Source organism: Kogia breviceps, chromosome 7, assembly GCF_026419965.1.
Source record: "Kogia breviceps isolate mKogBre1 chromosome 7, mKogBre1 haplotype 1, whole genome shotgun sequence".
Lineage (NCBI taxonomy): Eukaryota > Metazoa > Chordata > Mammalia > Artiodactyla > Physeteridae > Kogia > Kogia breviceps.
Genome location: NC_081316.1, coordinates 53,777,809 through 53,793,274, shown reverse-complemented (window position 1 = coordinate 53,793,274; position 15,466 = coordinate 53,777,809). Strand labels below are relative to the sequence as shown.

The following is a 15,466-nucleotide window of genomic DNA, read 5'->3' as shown; positions in this document are numbered from 1 at the left end:
GGATAAGTTTCACTTGGTCATGAAATGTTACCCTTTTTGTATATTGCTAGATTTCATTTGCCATTATTTTGTTTAGAATTTTTATGCCTATATTAATGAGAGATTTAAAAAACTATCCTCGAGGATTTGTTATCGGGATTATACTAGCCTTATAAAATGAGTTGGGAAGAGGATTTTTTTTTGAAAATGTATAAGTATTTGTATATTAATATAGTTATTAAGATTTTCTATTTCTTCTTGTTTTAGTTTGGCAAGTTGTGTTTTTAAGAAATTTGTCCATTTTATCTAAGCAGTCAAATTAGTTTGCATAAAATTGTTCATAATATATCTTCATTATTCTATGACTATAGGATCTATAATGATGCAGATAATTTCTCTCTTCTCTCTCTCCCAGTTAAACTAGCCTTGCTTTTTGCAAGATACAGTTAAGAGGATGAAAAGACTAGCCACAGACTGAAAAAAGATATTTTCAAAGCATATATCTAATAAATAATTTTTATCCAGAATATGTAAAGTGTATTCAACACTCAATAATGATAAAACAAATGATACAATAAAAAATGGGTAAAAGCTTTGAACAGACACTTTACCAAAGAAGATAAACAGATGATAAACAAGCAGGTGAAAAGATCATCAGTGCTGTTGGTACTTAGGGAAAGCCAAATTAAAACTACAATGAGTTAACACTACATACCTCTTAGAATGGTTAAACTTAAAAAGACTGGCCATATCAAGTGTTGGCAGGGGTATGGAGTAACTGGGACTCTCATACATTGCTGGTGGTGATGTAAAATGTTTAACAAAAAGTTTTACATAGAACTACCATAATTTAGTCATTCCACTCAAGAGAAATAAAAGCTTACATCCATACACAGATTTATATATAAATATTCAGAGAAGCTTTATTTGTATTATTTATATGCCACAACATGGATGAATCTCAAAATAATTAAGCTGAGTGAAAAAAAGGGTACATAATGTGTGATTCCATTTATATAAATTCTAAATAATGCAATCTAATCTAACATTAGTGACAGAAAGCAGATCAGTGATTGCCAGAAATGGAGAATGGTAGGTGGTAAGATTACAAAGGTGTATTGAGTTCATTGAGGGTAATGAATATGCTTATTATTTTGACTGTGGTGATGGTTTCACAGGTATATATGTATATGACAAAATGTATCCAGTTTTACTCTGCAAATATGTATTGTTTATTGTATGTTAATTATCTCAATAAAACAGTTAAAGAAACTATAGATATTATGCAACTTTCATGAGAAATTTATTATTTATATCTCTCCTTAGGATAAGCAATATATATGCTAGGCAAAACATAAACTTAACCATGTAGAAATATTTTTATCATTTAAATATCTTCATGGAAATAAAGCTAAGTTATATATACAGCATGATTCTAGCCCCAAAGATGGAAAACAGAAAAATGTAGGTTCAAGAGGCTGAAACCTTGGCTCCCACTGGCTCTTTGTTAGTATGTATAGTTGGAGCCATGCATTTTCATAATGTTAATGATGAACATAATTGTTGAATTGAATTTTAAGTCTCGAAATTAAAATAACGATCACTGGGAACTATGTGGAGTCCAATTATAAATGAATTGTAAGTGTAAGTTGCTGAATATAGTAAGACGGTGGCAGATGTGCAGTAATTAGTTTGTAGCATTACGCCTTTTACTTTGTGATTTTTGCAATACTTTCTAAAAGAGGAGAAGTAGATATGGACAGGCAGAATTGGATTTGGAATCTGAAGTGTTTTTAGGATTTATTTTTCTGCAGCAAACCAGGGCTTGAATGTTGGCAAGCAATGCTGTGAAGGAAATTTTGGCTCAGGAATCACAGACGAAACAGTGTGTGGTAGTGAAAGAGCTAGATGATACAGTTGGGCAATGAAATGTATGATTTTTGAGTGGGATGTCATCACATAAAGGAACAATACTACTGATTTCCTGGTAATAGCTAACTGACAAGTTATCATAGCAATTAGCAAAACTTTATTTTTTTCATGAAAGAATATGTTTATATAAAATTGAACAACGTGCAAAATTATACAATATATGGATGCAGTAATATGTTGTAAAACCATACAAAAAGCAAGGCATGAAAAAATGACACTAGTTACCTCAGGGAAGGGAAGGAGATGTGACTGAGGAGGGCTACATGATGGGTTTTGTCATTCAGAAATGATTTGTTTTTGAAGCTGGGTGATAGGTACAGATACATATGTATTTGTTTTATAATTTATTCAAACTGTACAGATATGTATACTATAAAATTTATAATTCATTATCATGAAAAATAAATAAAATTTTAAAAACAGGAATAATTGGATAGAGTGCTGGTGGGAGGGTAGATTGTTACTGACCCTCCAAGGTCAGAGTGAATAAAACACTGCTTCCCCATCCTGCTGAAGTGGAGCTAGGTGTGTAGGCGATTTCCTTGTGAAACATGGCTGTGAATGGGAACAGAGCCCAGAGAGCTAAGGTGATGGTAGGAGGAGGGGCAGAGAATGATTTTTTCTAAGATGGGAAATAGTAGACTATGCTTGTTTGCTGCTGGGAATGACCCAGAGACCATAGAGAGGGACCGGATGGGAATACAGAAGAGAAATGGAATAATGGAAGGGAAAGGAGGGGCTGGGGTCTGGGGCACTGGGCCTCAGAGAGGAAGAGAGGTCCTCAGGCCCTTCACTGTAACAGGAAGGAATGAGACAAAAGATGAACACGGATTTAGAGATTCAGTGGTGGGAAGATGAAGGTCCTGGAACAATTCTCCCATGTCTGATGGCTTTTATTTTGTCACTGAAGCATGAGATAAGATCAATTTTCTTGGTTCAGCAGTCTTCCACCAGTCTGTGAGTGAGTCTTTACTGGAGCAGTGTGGCATGGTGGTCAAACATCAAGGCCTTAGAGGCAGGCAGACTGGAATTTGATTTTTTGCACTCTCACCAACCACTGTTTAACACAGAACTAGAAATCTTGTTTAATACCATTTAACAAACATTTGCTGAAGCGTGCCTTGTACCAGTCTTGTGCTGGGTCCTGCTGAGGGCGCAAAGATATATGGCCCCTAGTCGCAGGGAGTTCATTGTCCTTACGGAGCGGCTGGGAGGCAGGGCCAGCCAAAACTTTAAATCAAGTTCTCTTCTCATATTCATAGTGTTAAGGAGAAGAATAGAAGTAGTATCAATAAAAGGAATCTAGGAGTTGGGTAAACTTGGGTTGGAATCCCAGATTCATCTCGTACCACCTGTATAATCATTACCAAGGTGCCTGGTTTCCTTATCTATGAAATGGAAATAATGCCTATCTTTATAAGGTAAAAGAGAAAGCTCAGATGATGTGTATGTAGTACCTAGTACTCCAGGCCACTTACCCTAACATGGGAATTTGCTCAAAGTTGTAAAAGGTTCTGAATAGTGAATGACACTTATGACACTTTCAAACTCTACTTTGCAGGGTTCTTATAAGAACTAAACCTGTACCATTTTACATTCCCACCAACGGTGTAGGAGGGTTCCCTTTTCTCTACACCCTCTCCAGCATTTGTTATTTGAAGACTTTTTATTGATGGCCATTCTGACCATTGTGAGGTGCTATCTCATTGCAGTTTTGATTTGCATTTCCCTAATAATTAGCAACGTTAAGCATTTTTCCAACAAGGCCATTTGCATGTCTTCTTTGAAGAAATGTCTATTTCGGTTTTGGGGCCATTTTTTGATTGAGTTGTATGAAAGTTCCTTAAAAAACTAAAAATAGAGTTGCAATATAATCCAGCAATCCCAATCCTGGGCATATATCCGGGCAAAACTATAATTCGAAAAGATACATGCACCTCTATGTTTATAGTAGCACTACTTACAATTGCCAAGACATGGAAACAACTTAAATGTTCACTGACAGATGAATGGATAAAGAAGATGTAGCACCTATATTCAATGGAATACTACTACTCAGCCACAAAAAGAATGAAATAATGCCACTTGCAGTAACATGGATGGACCTAGAGATTATCATGCTAATTGCAGTAAGTCAGAAAGAGAGACAAAATACCATATGATATCAATTATGTGGAATCTAAAATATGACACAAATGAATTTATCTATGAAACAGAAACAGACTCAGAGAACAGACTTGTGGTTGCCAAGTGGGAGGGGCAGTGAGGGAGGGGTAGATTGGGAGTTTGGGATTAGCAGATGCAAACTATTATATATATGCATAACTGAATCACTTTGCTGTACACCAGAAACTAACACAACATGGCAAATCTACTATACTTTAATAAAATAAATTTTTTAAAAAAGAATTAAAGCTACTCTTTATAAAGTGCCTAGTACAATGCCTTGCACACAGCATAAAGCAGGTTCTCAATAAATAGCCAGTATGCATACTGTTAGAGAAACTTGGGTAGGGATCTGAAATAGGAATCCAAGGACATGGTCCTAGTCCAATTTCTACCACCCAATAGCTGTGTGCCCTTGAGCAACTTACTTGTCACTTCTCTTTTCTGAGCTAATGACTGCTAATGCCCCTTCTACCGCTGCAATTCTATAACTTTCTTTTTCTGTTCGTAAGTATTTAATTATGATAAAGAAGACAATACAAAGAATAAAAATTCAGGGCTTCCCTGGTGGCGCAGTGGTTGAGAATCCGCCTGCCGATGCAGGAGACACGGGTTCGTGCCCTGGTCCGGGAAGATCCCACATGCCGCGGAGCAACTAAGCCCGTGAGCCATGGCCGCTGAGCCTGTGCGTCCGGAGCCTGTGCTCCGCAACGGGAGAGGCCACAACAGTGAGAGGCCCGCATACCGCAAAAAAAAAAAAAAAAAAAAAGAATAAAAATTCAAACAGTGAGCGGAAAATGAAATGTTGGTCTCTGTCATCCAGATCCTTCACTACTATCAACTGTCTTTTGTGTATTCTTTCAGGAAGTGTCTGGGCTCTGTGTGTGTGTGTGTGTGTGTGTGTTTACTTTTACACTATAAAATACACATATTATACTAAATCTACCGTTCTATATCTTAATCAATTTTTCTCCAAGTACCAGTTTATCTTAAAGATCTTTCCATGTCAGCATATGCAAATCTGCTACATTTGGTCCATGTCAATGACATGGTAATGGCTGCATTATATTCCAAATAAATGGAATTAATACTGTTTATTTAATTAGTTTCCTATTAATAGACATACAGGTTATTTTTTCTTTGTTTTTAAAAATAATGCAGCAAACATCTGTGCACATTATTTTTTTGCACATGCATACATTCATTTGTAGGATGGATTTTCAGAGGTTGAATTACTGGGGTTAAAGGGTGGGTATAGTAAAACTTTGATAAATATTCTCAAATTGTTCTCCAAAGAGGATGAACCAATTTATATGGCCACTAGCTATGTGCTTGTAATTATTTCCCCACAGACTTACCTACACTGTGATAACTTTCTTTTGTGCGAAGAGTAATTTTTTATTGACATAATTCATAATTCATCCTTTATTAGTCTCATTTTTTTTCCAGTAGAAATGACTCAATCCAACAAATAGTTAATCTTGTAAAACTTCATTCTGTGTGAAGTATAGTATCAGATGTTTGGAGAAGTCAAAATTCATTAGAGACAGTCTCTGCCCCTGACCAGATGCTAACACTCCTGAGGAAGGAAGACACACTCGGGCCTCAGATTTCCTTTCCCACCTTGTCTATTTGTAATAACTTTTGTGACCACTGTGGAACTGAAATGAGCAAGTTTCATGAATATTTTAAGTAGGTGTGAGAATTTCCATGAATATATTAAGTAGGAGAATGATGAGCATAGATTAGGCAGCCACAGCTCACTAACTTCCATCTCCTACATGCTCATTTACTACCAAGTGTTTTTTTTTTTTTCACTGCTGCGAGATAGTACAAGAAGATGTGATTGGGAATTTATGACTTCATGCCTGTTTCACAGCTCTTCCAGGTTAGCTCACTCCATATCCCAACTTTCTATAACTACACTATAAAGGTTCTGCATCGTCATGGGAAAGAGATAACTTCTGGAAAATAATGATGACTTAATGAGCAGCAATATGCCATGATTGGGACAACAAACAAAATAGTAAACATGAATGAGGCTTCTAGAAGGGAGAAATGGATGGCCGGAGTGAGGAGAGGATTGTTGGGAGAGATGAATCTGTTGAGAGCTGGCAACTAAGGGGGAGAGATAATGACAACAAGAGCACAAGACAGAAATGAAGACAAGTAATGGCTACATTTAAATTCTCGTAGGTCTTGTGTTAGGTTTTAAATATTCATTAACATTAACATTAATAAACATTTCATTAACATGTAATATTAATAAACATTAACATTATAATATTAATGTTTATTAATTTTAGGCTGAATGTGCACAGGAGGTGTTCTGTATCAGGGACACATTTTGCTTATTAAATACCTCATAGTGAATAAGTGCTCTAGCATCCTCTTTGCCGGAGTCTTGGCCCTTGGGATGATGTGACGAGAACCACGTCAACTCTCTAATGCAAGCAGCTGGATACCCTATAGGTGAGGGATAAGGAAAATAATTTTTCTCTTCATGCGAAGGAGAAGAAGACAGCTATCTCCCATCTCTCCTGAAAGAAGAGACTATAGCCCTTTGGTATGCAAATAAAGTCTCTCCAGGAGTTTGACAGTCCCTTGCCTCTAGCCTCTGTGACAAAGAGGTACCCAAGGTCAGGGGTTCATTTCTCCTTGAAATGGGAAAACCTACGGAGATAATGCTCCCTTCCCCATGTACCTTCTAAATGAATCTAGGTACCTATCCTGGGACAGACCCACTTGACTTGGTCAATAGGAGAAATTTTAAGCTATAGATCTAATCCTATGCCATGTAGAAATGTTTCTAGGAGAAGTAAAAGTAAGTTTTCCTTTACCTTAGAGTATATATATCTTCGTATCTCAGAGGCTAAGGCTTTTTACAGGTTCACTGACAAATGCGGGGAAATGTCATTTTCCTACACCTTGGTAAGGCTGTATCCTGGCATTTAGTGGGCACTGAGCCATCTTGTCCCTGGCTTTTACTGAGATGTATTGGTTTGTGGACAGGTAGAAACTGGGAGTTAACAAACCCACCTAAGACTAGCACCAGTTTAAAATAGTCATTATATGCCTTGAGAGTATAAGAAGGGAGTTTTTTGTTTTATTTTAACTTGGAGGGATTTTAGGATGTTTTGTAGGAGAGCTGCTGGCTCTCGAGCTGGCTGTTAATAATGGGCAAGAATTGTCAAACAGAAAGGAGGGTTGAAAAACTTTCCACCTAGAGCAGTGCTTCTCAAAAATTTCCAGTGGCGGACTCCTAAGGGCAAAAAGGAGTGACCACAACTTGTGGCATGGCTGCTGCTGTTAGTAGTGGGGTGGAGAGAATAGTTAGAAATAGGTTTATCATTTCCTTGAAGTTTCATTTGAATTTTGCATTCAAATTCAAATAATAATGTTTCCCTCCCATATCTCTGTGATCAAATTTAAATTGTACTCTGGTTTCTCCTCTGTTCCCACATCCTCAGAGAATAGCTCCTCAGTTTAAGAAACTAGGATGTAGATGGATCATTCCAAGCTGAGTCATGGTGGAAGGACTTTGAGGGGAAGTTAAGAGAGATGTGAATTACTTGCTGAGTCAGGATGGTGGGCCAGAGAGGTACATCTAGTCAGCAGTGATGTTGGAAAGACAGTGGTTTGGGGGAAGGGGACATTTCCCCCTCTATACCTCTTGAGTTCTTGTAGGTAGACTAATAATAAAATAGATACAGATTAACAGGAGAAAAAAAATTAATTCGTGCACACGGAGGTCTCTAGAAATGGGACCTAAGAAATGGCCAAAGCAGGCAGTTTTTATACTTTTTAGACAATGAAACAATACATTTGAGAGGTATTGACAGGACAAAGAAACTCAGGTGTGGGTGCTTAATTAATAAGAAATTTAAGCAGAGTTTGGACTTGGGTGGTAAAGAGGTAACCAGGTTTGTTTATACAGGTCTCTCAGCCCTGAATTCTCTATCTCTGGTGGTAAACATGTTCTTCTACCGCCTGGTACAGGGAAGAGACCTTTCACATGGGAGATTTATTTCCTGCTTTCAGGGAGACAGGAAAGTCCAAGTGTCCCTCTGTATTGGCCATTTCTTTTCCTTTTTTTTAACATCTTTATTGGAGTATAATTGCTTTACAATCATGTGTTAGCTTCTGCTTTATGGCCATTTCTTAAGTTAGTTTAATTCAAAATAATCAATATGCCATTGAGGCATATTTGGGGGTGGCCTGCTCTGGGCCCCAACAGTGGACAAGGCAGCACATTGTGTAGGTCCTTGAGTATTATGCTGAGGAATCAGAATTTTACTCTACAATCAATGAGAATCTACTCATATTCTTGACAAAGGAAATGCTGAATCACTTTAACTGTAGGAGGCAGAGGGTGACTTAGAGGCAAAAGATTCCCTAGAAAGCATCTTGAGAGAAATATGGGCCTATATTAGGACCTTGACTGTGGGGAGAGAAAAAGCAGGTACATATCTGAGTGGGCCTGAGAGATATAACCCACGTTGGATATGGGAGATCAGGGTGAAATATGTAGTAGGTAATGCCAAAGCTTGTCTCCAGAGCAATTGAGAGGATGGTGAGTCTTCATCAGAAATGGGCAGCAGAGTAAGTTTAGAAAGATAAGGAGTTCTCCTTGGGACTTGTTAGGAGTGAGAGGTAATAGAATACACAGGTGTCTACGTGCACTTGTGCTTGGAAAAGGGCACTTGAACTCCAAGGATAGGTTGGTAGTACCCCACCAAAGGGACAGTCAAAATCAGTAGAGTTAATAGTGCATGCATTCAATTGATGGTTTCTGTTCTTGGAATGGGGAAATGATCACCACTAACATTTATTTCGTGATGATGTAAATCACTATAGTGGATCAGAAATGGCTGGTGGAGTTGGCTTGTAGCCAAAAGAAAATGTGTTAATTTGTCCCAGCCATTGTTACTCATAGAAAATTAACAAGTGAAAGAAAGGAGGAGACTGCTAATATTTTCTGCATTTCTGAGGGTGTTTCTCATTCACTAAGGACCCAAAATGGGGCATTAGCTCCTGCCTGTTCACATGTAGGCTTCATTCCCAAGATGTACCACATCCTCAGCTTGCGCTGTTATTAAAGATTTGGAATCAGTGGGGAGAAAGGGAAAGTTGGAGAGCAATAAACCTAATTTCTTGAAGACTCTTGACTTCGTTCCCTTGATAGGGTATACTCCTAGGCAAGAATATTTTTCTCTTGACATTTTTTGCTTCTCCCCATGTTGACATACCAAGTAGTATTACTTTAAGATCAAACCAAACTATACATATGACACATTTTTATTTCCAAATTTACCAGGCATATCTTACAATATCTTAAAGGTAGATGTAAAAAATTAGTACCCTCTTCCATCTCCCCCTAGACATTTTTTCATGGATTCTAAATCTATAAAATAAAATTGCCTTAGTAAGTTGTAAAAATACTTACTAATTCTAAAGAAGTGTTTTATCTATTCTCAGTGGGGCATAATTGCAAAAGTAATATGTGTTCATTGTAATAAAATCCAAGTTGACGTTTTCATCTCAAGAATGCCCGTACTCCCCATCATCAAATCCACTTTTTTATGTTCGGACAGTTTACAGTAGTTTAGTGTTTATCTCTACAGACCTTTTATATTTTTATGAACATTTAATCATATATATATATATATATATATATATATATATACACACACACACTCTATATGCAAACATATAGTAATATATATATATGTGGTAACATATCTAGTTTACAAAAAAGAAACACAGATATCCCTCAATCTTTTTTATTGCTTATGTATTATCCCATAGTATAGATGTACCATAATTTATTTAACTGTCTCTTTTATAACAAACATTTAGGTTGTGGATAAGAATGTCCTCATTTAAAAGAAGCATCAGCTACTGGGAAGCTAGTCACGGTGCAAATTAAGTCAGCTGGTGAGTGAACATTGAATCCATTTAAAATTTCTATTTTAGAAACCTTGCTTAAATTTGTTGTTTAAAATATTTGTTCACATGATTGATACTATTGATGAAAAAGATGAGAGGAAATGATCACTCTTAGATTCTGCTAGGAAGACTGGATATTAATGAATTTTTGCTGAGAAGGAATTTGGCGTATCAAGAGTTTTAAAATGATTTATCTCCTTTGATCCAGAAATTCCATTTCTGGGGATTAATTTCAAAGTCATAATAAATGCTGTAGAAAAAGATTTATGGATATAGATATATAATAGTCTTATTTATAATAGGAAAAACATGGAAACATATACTAACTAGTGATTAAGTAAATTATGGACCAATAATATGACTGAATTGTCAATATAGCCAATACAACCATGTTTTCAAAAATTTAGTTGCGTGAAAAACACAATATAATGTCAAATGATAAAAGCTGGAGTTATCTCTTGAAATGCCTTCTTTACATTTTAAATTTCAGTTTTCCATTAAGAAACACATTTTTACTAAAGAATAAAACTTACTATGATTTGTGCTGGAAGGGATAACAGGTTTTTATGAAGGAAATGTCTTTAGCTCCTTCCTGTTGACACCACTTATGGAAATTACTAAGGTTTCTAGGGGTATCTTCAAATAGGGGAGCATAATTTTGTTTCAGTTTTAGTGGTGAGCTGGGACAGCATCTACTGGATATACTCCCTGGGGAAGGGAGGTCTCACTGTGGATAAGAGGATGAAGGACTCATTAGAACATTGTAGCTTTTAACATGTTTGCGGAGTTGGAGTTTCTTGTGTGTTTTTCAAATATACAGCACATTTTCCTCTCATCCCTTGACAGCATTCCTCCCACGACTGGGACAGGGGACAAAGCCCAAATCCACTACTCTGAAAACATTTTATAGATTTGTATTCTAGGTGAAAGCACATATTGGAAAATTGCTGTTCAAACCTCAAAGTTTTGAGAATTAAAGGCAAATATGAGAGAAGCTATTTTCCTCTTTGAAGTTAAAAAGTGAAAGGAAGAAGTCTCAGAATTCTAACAGTTGAGGAGTAGTGAGGGAGCACAGAGTTTTATGTAGGGGTTATTTTATTTGGAACATAAATCTACCTATTATCTCTAATCTCTATCATCTTTTTTTTTTTTTTTTTTTTGCGGTACGCGGGCCTCTCATTGTTGTGGCCTCTCCTGTTGCGGAGCACAGGCTCCGGACGCGCAGGCTCAGCGGCCATGGCTCATGGGCCGAGCTGCTCCAGGGCATGTGGGATCTTCCCGGACCGGGGCACGAAGCCGTGTCCCCTGAATTGGCAGGCGGACTGTCAACCACTGCGCCACCAGGGAAGCCCCTCTATCATCATTTTAACTTAAAAAATGTTAGAGAGAAAATCTATTTATTTGATCTGTAGTTCAAATAAAACTGCTAGTAGTTTAACTCTATTCCTTTGGACCTACCATTACTTGATGGCAGGATTTTAGTGTTACCTTTCATGACAGGTTAAAAGGTCTGTAAGCTGAATAAGCAACTCTAAAGTGTAAGATGGAGGACTGTAGTAGACTGGTTCCCCGATTTCTAACTATTCATTGGGCAGTTTTTGTTTTTGTTTTCTTGTAAAAAGGTATCTATTTGGCTTTTAATACAAAATGAGTCAGAGAAACAAAGAAAATATCACACAAGTTAGTGAGTTAAAAAAAAATCCCCGAAGAATAAATTTCGGTCACATTCCCTGTCTTCAGCCTAAATTAGGAAACAGGAGACTATGCACCAACCAACGTGTGTCCCTTTGAAGAAACCTTACTTAAAAAAAAAAAAAAATCAATCCCTGAAACCTGGCAGGTGGTTTTAAGAGGCCACTGTAAGGTTGCCTTAATCATCCTGATGAAATAGGATACTGGGATACTTGTGGTTGCTGGAATATGGCCACCTCCTCCTTGTTTCTTGCTAGTAATGATCTTCATCTGAAGGGAGGATGCTGGCTTGGGCATCATTTGATGCCACTTTTGCTGTCTGAGGTCTCAGGGTCAAGCAGCCTTGTGGAGTCTTCCATTCCATATCTTCACTGACTCTTTCCCATATATAGTCTCTTGTCACTGGATGCTGAGAGAATGATGGGTTTGTCGGGGTGGAAAGCCACTTCATTGATGGAGCCAGCATGGCCGGGTAGCTTATACAAAATCCTCCTGCTTGTGGTATCCCACACATACACAAACCCATCGGCTGAGCCAGCTGCTATCTTGCTTCCATCAGGTGACCAAGAACATCTCAGAAGATTCTTTTCAAAGTTGTGTACCTTTCCTTGAAATATCTTCACACACCTTTCTTTGGGAGCAAATGGCCGGACATCCCAGACCCACACTGTATTGTCCATTGCATTGGGCAAGAGATAAGAGCCTTCAGAGTTTAAACTCAGGCCAGTCACTGAATCTGCAGGGCCTCTCATCGTGTAGGTCAGCTTATTTTGGCGCAGGTCCCAGACCTTGATATCGTTGTCTATTCCACCAGAAATAATCTGATCACTTGTGTCATTGAAGGTCACAGCTAACACTTGGTAGGTGTTCTGAAATGTCTGGATCGCTGCTTTCTTACGGATGTCCCAAAGCTTAACTGTACCGTCGTCACTGCCAGTGCAGACAAGCTGGGGACCCCTCCTGGCTGGATAACAGGAATTCACAAAGGAAGTGTGCCCCTGCAGTCTTTTAACCCTCTCGCCTGTTTCACTCTCCCACACTGCCACAGTTTTATCTGTGGATGCTGAGAAGAGCATACTGCCGTCTGTGTTATAATGCAGTTCCATCGCTGCTCCACTGTGTCCCTTCAATGTAGCACAGTTATCGCAGTCACCATAGACATTCCACAACAATATCAATCGGTCAAATCCTGCAGATGCTAAGGTGGATCCATTGGGGTGAAACTTGCAGCAATACACTTCCCCTTCAGGTCCTGAGAGAAGCATGATTGGGGCTTGAAGGGAGGAACATCTTGGAGGCCCCGCTTGCAACAAAGCTCCCGGCACCACCTGCTGCTGCCCGGCCCCGGGCCCGACCCCGCCGCTCCCAGTAGTAATTCATGCCGCGGCCGCTTGACTGGGACCAGTGGCAACTCTGGGGCCTTTCGCTTTTGCTGTTCTCTCATGGCGGCCTCATTGGGTAGTTTTATGTGTCCTAACCTTTTCCACAATCCCCTCTTTATCTTCCCCTTCTTCTTTTCCTCCTCCTCCTCCTTCTTCCTCTTCCTTATTTTATTTTATTTTATTTTATTTTTTTTTGTGGGCCTCTCACTGTTGTGGCCTCTCCCATTGCGGAGCACAGGCTCCGGACGCGCAGGCTCAGCGGCCATGGCTCACGGGCCCAGCCGCTCAGCGGCATGTGGGATCTTCCCGGACCGGGGCACGAACCCGTGTCCCCTGCATCGGCAGGCGGATTCTCAACCACTGCGCCACCAGGGAAGCCCCCTCTTCCTTATTTTAAATAGCTCCCTCCTCACCCAAACTCTGTGATTTTAGTCAAGTTTTTTTTTCATCTTTCCTACCACCACGAGAATGTCATTATCCACAGATTATCATCATCTTGGTATCACTTAGATTTCTATATTTTAAAAACATATTGAACATATTTGAGATTAATATTCCCACATCAAAATCTAAGTGCTATCAGTCATGAAAATAATAACACCTCAGTCTTGGGATATAGGAATCAGAGTTCTTTCTGAGCATCTCTTGAATTGGAGGTGGGCAGGAAGCTTTCTTGCTTTCTGGCCATTAGCTGGAAGGAAGGAAGTCGGGATTGCTTATGGATATATTCACAGGCTTGCAGAGAAAAAAAAAAAAAAAACCCTATATATAATAGGGAAGAATAAGCCAAAACACAGAGAGAAGCAGAGATGAGTAACACACACACACACACACACACACACACACACAGAGAAAGAGAGAAGCTTGCCACCCTTTTCCTTTTTGCAGTTGTAATACTTTTCCCTTTTTTCATAAACTAATTTGGGCTGGATTTCTATCACTTGCAATCAAAGAGTTCTGACTATTTCAATGACCATATGGGATTAGCAGTCAGAATCAGATACAGCAGTAGGTATACGGTGTTATCCTTGGATATAATAACTTTACTTGTTTGTTTTTAAACTCCAAAGAAAAGATGAGTATTTAAGGAAGTAAAGCAGTAGGCACTTTGCAAAAGAAATGCCAAACTTCAGTTTCTTTGAAACTGTTTAGCTTTGGGGAAGAGATGGAGATGATTAGAACAAGGAGTTTGACTTATAAATAAGAAATGAGAAGGGAGCAGTGAGACTATTCTATAGCACAGAAGCTGTGTCTTGAAAAGGAATAAAAGGAATTAATTTAGAATCCCAGGCATCCCACTTTTCATCTGCTCTCAGAAACATGATTGAATACATTATATAGTGATAATACAGAATTTGTTCTTTTCATATTTAAGAAAGATGAGTCTGTGGATAGGTTTTTTTGCCTATCAGTTCAGATAAAGAAAATCCTCTTTCTGTCTTATATTCCTCATATCAGGAATGGTCCATGGATGCTGTGGGATACACTTTCCTTCCTTCTACAAACACCAGTCAAGATTTTTTCATCCTTCCTACCACCATGAGAAAGTTGCTATCCAAACAGACTATGATTATCTTGATATTACTTAGATATCTATATTTTAAAAATACGTTCAACATATTTGAGATTAATATATCCCACAGCAAAATCTAAGTGCTGGAAGTTTTAAAAGCCAGAAGTTTGTGGACAGTCAAGGCAAAGTGGTGGTCCTAAGGGTACTCAATGGAATTCTGAATTCCTAGAATGATTGGCTTCTCAGTTTCTAGTATGAGAGCTCACTCTAGTCTTCCTTTGACTAATGTATAAGTGGTATTTTAACAACTGACTCATCGCCTGGAGATGCATCAAGTATTGCCTCCTATCTGTATCTGGTGTAGATTATGAGTGGTGCAATATTTATTGACTGAATGAATTTTCCAGCTTTTACATAGAAGGAAGCACAGATAAGGTATTATTTTAGAGCAAAGACATCTATAATTTTATCTTAATTCCTTAATTTATGCACTGTTCCCCTTCTTCCTGGGGGGTAGGTTGGTGAAAAATTAAAATGATGATGGGTTATATCGTTGGTATTAATTAATCTGTTTATCATTGTAAAGTGTCCTTCTTTAACCTTGGTAATAGTCTTTATTCTGAAATCTCCTTTGTCTGATGTAATATAGCCACTCCAGCTTTCCTTTGATTAGTTGTTAGCATGGTGTATCATTTTTAATTCCTTTATTTTAGTCTATTAGTGTCTTCATATTTAAAGTGTGTTTCTCTTGGCAGCATGTGGTTGAACCTTGCTTTTTATCCAATATGATCACATCTGCTTTTTAACTGGGGTATTTAGACCATTTATATTTAATGTAAGTATTGATATGGTT

At 38.2% G+C, this 15,466-nt stretch overlaps 1 pseudogene; it reads right to left on the bottom strand.

Annotated features, from left to right (window-relative positions):
• Positions 1–11,999: 11,999 nt before the first annotated feature.
• Positions 12,000–13,162, bottom strand: LOC131759428 (U5 small nuclear ribonucleoprotein 40 kDa protein pseudogene; annotated as a pseudogene).
• Between the last annotated feature and the right edge of the window lie 2,304 nt (positions 13,163–15,466).